Genomic DNA, 7702 nt, shown 5'->3' with positions numbered 1-7702 from the left:
TCGTATTACCTTTGTTCACATTCCATTGGCCATACCTAGATGCAAAAGAGAGGAGAAATGTAACCTCGTTATATGGTCAAGTTATATAACTTAGGGATTACACATGCCAAGCTAAACTTAGGGGTTCTCATACTTACAAAAGAAAGAAAGGAGAAGGATGAGAAGGGAGAGAAGAAAAGAATAGATACTGGAGGACATCTAGGAGTGAGTAACTTAAATGCAAAGTTTATTAAATACTTAAATAGTATGTTTCTAATGACATAGCAAATACAGAAGTTTACAAAAATAGAATTACAAAAATATTTTGAATAAAGTTTCCCATCACCTAATACAGAAAAAAGTAACTGGAGAATTCATGGAGAAATGGAGGAAGAGAATAGAATCAGAGCTTGACTATGTTGAATATACTCCTATTTTATAGGAACCGATAACTTATCTCTCAAATTTAAAACATGAGCTTTAGACATAACAGTCCCTGAGCTTTTTAACCTCTGGGCTATAAATTAGTAGATATGCATCAACTCTGCTTGTGAAACTTTTCTCTTGGCAGACAGAAGAAGAGCCCAGCCTATACAAAGTAGTTTCCTGAGGTTTAACATAGTAGAAGTAGAGATTGCGACAAAACTACACCCTTGCCAAAACTTAAGGAATTCACTAATTTCCCCAATGGCTTCTGTACTTGCTCAATTTCTGAACAACATGATCCTGAAAGGAGCAACTTATTACTTAAAAATAAACCTTGAGTATCATATAAAAATATATTTTGCAACAAGTGACCTCAACTTTGGTTTCTAAAGTACTTGGGCCCTTGGTTTTTCCTTTGCTGTTGAACATCAGAGTCATGTCAAAAAGCTAACCCTTTGTACTCTCTGCTGTTCACTGATATGGCTCTGAATTGGGCACAGTTGCTGTTTTCTAGAAACTTGAGGCCAATCATCAGTAAAAACTGTGCTTGTCTTGCCTTCAGGAATCACAGAAAAGAGAACAATTAGGAGAAAAGCTGCTGTGTCAGAAATCAACTTTAAGATCTACTAGAAGATTCTGATCCCTTGTCTGAGAGCCTTATGTTAGCTTCCAGAGATGGAAAAATAATAGATGGACTTGACAATATGAGAAAGAAAGTCAGCCAGTTATTGGAGAAAACAACTCACTGAAAAGAATAGGAGAAAGAGAGAGGAAGAGAGACAGACACACAGATATACAGGTTTGTGGAAAGAATACAAAAAGACAGGTAAATTTCAATAGCAGGGACATTGTTTTGCTCTATTGGCCAACAGAAAGCATTTTTACTAGTAGCTTTACAAAATAACTTATCATTTTATTTCTAGCCATGTCAGTAAACTAAATACCCACAGATTCTTTCTGCTTTCAAACACATATGCGCATGTGCTCACACACACACACACCCCTTTTAAATACATAAAAATTTCATACAAATTAAGGGAAAATTTTAAGAGCCAAAAGTGAAGGAGAAGAAAGTGAAAAGCAGGGTAGGAGTCCTTGGAAGGTTTGCCAACCTCAGGAACCTAAAGTGCTTAAGTTCTAACACATATGTGGGAGAGGCAGGAGATGGAATGAAGATCTTCACATAAAGTTGGGATCTTTAAAGATCTATACCTACATTGCAAGAGTATTTTAGAAAAAAATTCCTCCACTAGTCTAGGGAAATAACAAGTAAGCTTGCCTATTTGGGCCTGGGATACTAGGTGGGTGAGATACAGTCTTCCCTGAAAATATATAACAGTAGGTATGCCACATTTGGGTTTCTGGTTCAAATTTATACTTCCTACTTGTTCCAGAATCCACTGAGAAGTAACATAGAATCAGACCCAAAGTTTGCACATGCTAGCCCCACACTCCCAATTTGCAGATGCAAACTATTATATATATAAAAAAGAAAGAAACAGACCTAAAGTGAATTATACCTGGGCTAACTGGCATAGGCAGAACCACTCCAGAAGGATATATGTCCAACACGTGCCAGACAAAAGCCTTCAGGCAAAGTCCTGCCTAAGACTTCTTACAACTGAAAATTATAAAACATCCAAGAAACAATTCACATGAACAAGAGAAGCATATACAACAGTAGTATTAAACTCTAAGAGCTCTAGATCTTAGAACTACTAGAAAGAAACTATAGAATTAGTGTTTAAGAATAATAACATAAAAGAAAATGAAAAACAAGAAAAATGTACAAAACAATATCTGAAAAGAATGGATAGATTTGAAGGAAAAAAGGAGACCTTCTAGAAATTAAAAATACAGGCACTGAAATAAAAGTCCAGTTGTTGGTTCAAACTGCAAATTAATTACATCTAAAGAAAGAACTTGTGAACTACAATTATGTGAAAGGAGTCAATCCCAAATGCAACACAGAGAGATAGAGAGATAGAAAATACAAAAGGGAGATTAAAAATAATGAAAGAAAGAATGAGGATGCTGAACATAATCAGTAGTCACCTCAGAAAGTGAATTCATGGAGAGACAATATTTGAAATAACATCTGAAAATGTTTTAGAATCTTTCAGAATTGATCAGAAATGCAATCCTTGGATATAGTAAGTATGATTTCAAACCATTGTTAAATAAAATGTCCCTATGAGGATATTGTCTCTAATGCTCAATTATCTGGGCATAAAACTGAGAAACTGTTACTTTCTCTCAGTTCTTTGAGTAGAAAAACAGCAAATTAGATACAGGTAAAAAAATGGTAAACACATAGGTAAACACATTAGGTTTACATAGGTAAACCTAAATAAATCCCTGGCTATATAAAATAACAATGCTAACTAAGAACTAGTAATTGTGGTAATTACCACAATTGTAGGTAATTGTGATGGTCAATTTTATACATCAGTTTGGCTGGGACATGATGCCCAGGTACTTAGTGAAACTTTGCAGATATTTCTGTGAAAATATTTTTTGAATGGGTCAATATAAGTCAGCAGACTTTGAGTAAAGCAAATTGTCCTCCACAAGGTGGGTAAGCCTCATCCCAACAGTTGAAGGCCTTAAAAAAAACAACTAACCTCCTCTGAAGAAGTGGGAATTCTGCCAACAGATCACCTTTGGATTTGAAATGTAATCCTTCTGCCAGTCTCCATCCTGCCAGCCTACCCTGCAGACTTCATACTTGTTGGCTATACAATCACATGAGTCAATTATTTAAGATAAAGATTTTCTCTCTCTCTCCCCCTATCTATCTCCTTCCCCCGTGTATTAAAGTTTTATATTACTTTTTATTGTATTAGTCAGGGTTCTCAAGAGAAACAGAACCAATAGGATATAAGTGTGTGTTCCAGTCACAAGTCTAGGTTGTTACCTGTGCTTCTGACCAATCAGCTATAAATCAGAATCTTCTAAGTCTCCCTCCTTAGGTTCAATTAATTTGCTAGAGTGGTTCACACAACTCAGGAAAACAGTCTACTTACTGTTTATCAGTTTATTATATAAAGCTATGATAAAGGATGAAGATGAACATCCAGATGGAGGAGATGCACTGGGCAAGGTATGTGGGAAGATACCCTCTCTGAGCATGCTGCTCTCCCAGCACCTCCACATGTTCAGTGACCCAGAAGCTCTCCCCATACATCGCATCCCATACATTGGGATTTTTATGGAAGCATCATCATGTAGGCATGATTGATCATTAACTCCATTTCCATCCCCTCTCCCCTCTCTGGAGAAAGGAGGTGTGTGGCAGAAACTTCTAAGCTTCTAAGCATGGATTGGTATGCACGATGACCAGCCCCCATCCAAGAGCCACCAAGAGTCACCTCATTAGAACAAAGGACATTTCTAACTCCCAGAAATTCCAAAGGGTTTGGAGTTTCAGTGTCAGAAACCAGAGTCAAAGACCAAATCTTAGAACAAAAGGTGCTGTTGATACTCTTATCACTTCAGAATTTCCAAGGGTTTTAGGAGTTCTGTACCAGGATCTGGGGGCAGAGATCAATATATTTTCTTTTCTGTCATTTCACCAAATACACACACACACAAACATCCTCTTTGTTTTGTTTCTCTGGAGAACCCTAACTAATACAGTTATAAGTAACATAAATACTAACACTAAGTGGCACTAAACTACCAGACGATAACTTATAATAAACAGGGTCTTGATCGAAGGTTGTTAGACAGATGACGCAATATTCACGAGAAATATAGATACAGTGAGCAACTTTTGATTTTCTGGTATGAATGCATGTTAGATTTTTTTTAAGGTAAACGTTACAAAGATTAGGACTAGAATATATTACTTTAAACAAATAGAGGTAATCGAGAAAAATGCATCAATATAAAGGACAGAAGGAAGGAAAAAAAAACACAGAAAAGGCAGGAAAAAGAGAAAGCAAAAAGGATAGAAATAAAAATCTACCAGTAATAACTAGGCTAAAATTGGCCCATGAAAAAGGATTGCTTGATTGAACAAAAAGAGCAAAAGTGAACACTATATTCTAGAATACATTTAAAACATCCAAACAAAAAGATAATGTAAAAAATATATAACAGAAAAATACAAATCGAAAAAAGTAGTAAACTATGTTACTATCAAACTAAATGTAGCTTAAGGCAAAAAAAAAATCAGTAAGGATAAATATGGTTATTACATTACAAGGAAAGAAACAGCACACTAGGGAGACATAACAATTCTCAATGTGCATGCATGATGAAACAGTCTCAGACTATATAAAGTAGTAAGATTCATTTAGATGCCATGTTGGCACACAGCTAGAAATAGGGCTTGCAACATGCAAGCTCTGAGATTCTTCAGGGAAAGCGATTAGTCCAGTCAGAGAAAGAATGAATACGGCATCTTTAGAACCAAAAAGTTTAAGATGGAAACCATGCAGCCCCACCTATATTGGCCCAAGAGTCACCATAAAGCAAGAGTCCACTGACTGTGAGGAAAAACGAATTTTTCTTTTAATAGAGTTTGGAGGCAGGAGTTAGAAACTAGGGACACAAAGATCTCCCATCTCCCCAGTCTCTCACTTCCTCCCTGGCAGTAAGCTAGACATGAAGGTAGGTCCCACCTTCCTTCAGCAACATCTCAAGATGGTCCCATGAGACACATAACTCATTTATGGAAAGTGGCCTCCACCCAGAGAGACTCTGCTTCAGTAGTTCTTAATAGAAAATGTAATGAGAGCAGTTTGAGGCAGGCCCTGGTCTATTACAAAGGAAGCTTCTTGGTTCCTCCCTTCAATTAAGATTACACAACCCGACTTCAGAGGTGGGACATCATGGTGACTAAAAGCATGGCCTTGCCATCAGGTGGTTATGGGGCCACATTTCACCTGCAACAAATGAGCTGAACAATAACTTGGGCCTTAAACTCTATATGCCTCACTTTCTACAATTATCAAAAGTGAAATAGTATATATAAATAGTATATAAAAAACAGGACAGTATTTGTCACACAACAATCATGGAGAGCCACTTTAAAAAAAAAAAATTAAGTTATTTATTTCTGGCTGTGTCGCATCTTAGTTGCAGCACGCCGGCTCTTCAGTGCTAGGTGCATGCACTCCAGAGCATGAAGACTCTAGCTGTGGTGCACAGGCTTAGTTGCTCCATACCCTGCATGGGTCTTAGTTCCCCAACAAGAGATCGAACCCATATCCCCTGCTTGGAAGGCAGATTCTCAACCACTAGATCACCAGGGAAGTCCCATGGAGAGCTACTTAAGCACAGATTGGCTGTGATTTGATGATGATGATAGTTTGATGAGTCTCACCCCCCCAACTAAGATACCCACTCCAGTTACTCAGGAATGAATGGAAGTCTATAGTCCTTTGAAAGCTGAGGACTGAACCTCCTATCACACCATTGTTCTTTTACACAACATTAGGGTGAGTGTTGTATACCAAGGCATCTCCTTCTCCTGCTCTTCATGGACACTGTGTTCCATTTCTTGGCACTGCCCCCTGCAATCGACTGAAGAGGAGGAAGTGACCACTGTGTGCCTTTGCTGGATAACAGCTCGGCCCTGCAGAAATCAACAAAGTGCCCCATTGCCAACAGCAGTGCCTGGAACTGCCCTGCCTTCATCACCACATTTGAGTCATCCAATGAGAAGAAACGGCTCTTTCATTTTTCTCTTTTGCAGGAGGAACTGGGGACTTGGTCCTGGTTCTGGTCTACTTTCATGCTTCTGTTTCTTGTCGGCAGAGCACTGAGGGGCTCTCTGAGTCACAGCTCCATGGGTTCCAACTCTCATTCTGATTTACAGCCTGCCAAGAAGTAACGCGGCCCACCAAGAAGACAGGGACGTGCCATAACCTTTGCAGACACCCGTCAATATCTAAGGGCTTCCCGGTGGCTCAGATGGTAAAGAATCTGCCTGAGCAACTAACACTTTCACTTTTAATATCTAAACCCCTTGCCACTATCAACCCCTAGTCCAAGAACAAAACAGCCTTCCTATAGGAACGGAGGGAATCCCTTTCCACCTACAATACCTCAGGGTCTATGATTGCAGCTCCCATGGCACACGAAATCTACTGACTGAGGCAATATGTCAAGTAGCCGCTAACTTAAGTTCCTTCTGCAGTAGTTCTGGGGCTTCCCTGGTGGCTCAGATGGCAAAGAACCTGCCTGCAATGTCGGAGACCTGAGTTCAACCCCTGGATTGGGAAGATCCACTGGAGGAGGGCATGGCAACCCACTCCAGTATTCTTGCCTGGAGAATCCCAAGGACAGAGGCGCCTGGGAGGCCACAGTCCATGGGGTTGCAAAGAGTCGGACACGACTGAGTGACTAAGCACACAGCAGTGGCTCTAGATCAGGAAAGCAAAAAGAGCAAGGACCAACTTTCCCCTTTATGAGAAAAGAATGAATAAATGCCTTTTATAGAATCACATCTAAATGTATTGGAAAGGAACACGCATGATGTGAGGAGGAAGGCAAATCTATCCTGGTGTAACTGCCTGGAGTCCCTTTGTGGATTTGCAATAAAAACATGAATTGTTCGGCTCCTTTCTACCCTTTACTTTTTGTTTCTTTGTCTCACTTCTTCATTTATTATTCAAAATATTTACTTGGTTTATTGGAAAGCAAGTCATACCAGAAACAAAATCAGCTACAGGCAACTGATTGGTTTCGTATAAACAGTACTCATTTTGGCTGCACTTGTAATACAATGTGTAAGCACAAAAGTCAACCCACTCTCAATCATTCTGATATTTTTTATTCCAGCCTTCAGTTAGACATGAGAACAAGAGAACTTGCACTCATTCCTTTGCTGCCCAAAGTCACATAAATATATTCTACCCCCATCTATCTTTGGGAAGTGTCTTCCTGTTCATGTGTTTCTGACTTTCTCTAACTTGGGCATGGCCCATGAATCAGTTCACATGACCCCTGACTTATTAACAGTTGTTCTGAGACCCTGCAATGAGGACATCTTGCCTGAAACTGCAGGGGCTTCTCAGATTTTAACATGCAGAGGAGCAAGGGTTGGATGTTTTCGCCCACCTGGCTGCAGCTCCCCTCTGTGGGGACACTGTAGAGGTAAACGGATGCAGAATGGAGCAGGCAGTGTGCCTCTCAGCTCAGAGAGCAAGGTTAACTGTTCGCAGCCCTAACAAGCCAGAACTGAAATTCGGCATGCTTCAAGTCCCAAAGCACCACGGCCAGGTGAAAGGAAAAACAGCAGGAGCAGCAATCTTGAGGCTTCTGCCCTGTACACTGTTGATATCAG

Source organism: Odocoileus virginianus, chromosome 3, assembly GCF_023699985.2.
Source record: "Odocoileus virginianus isolate 20LAN1187 ecotype Illinois chromosome 3, Ovbor_1.2, whole genome shotgun sequence".
NCBI classification, from domain to species: Eukaryota; Metazoa; Chordata; class Mammalia; order Artiodactyla; family Cervidae; genus Odocoileus; species Odocoileus virginianus.
The sequence above is the reverse complement of the archived record's forward strand: the minus strand, read 5'-3'. Positions refer to the sequence as shown.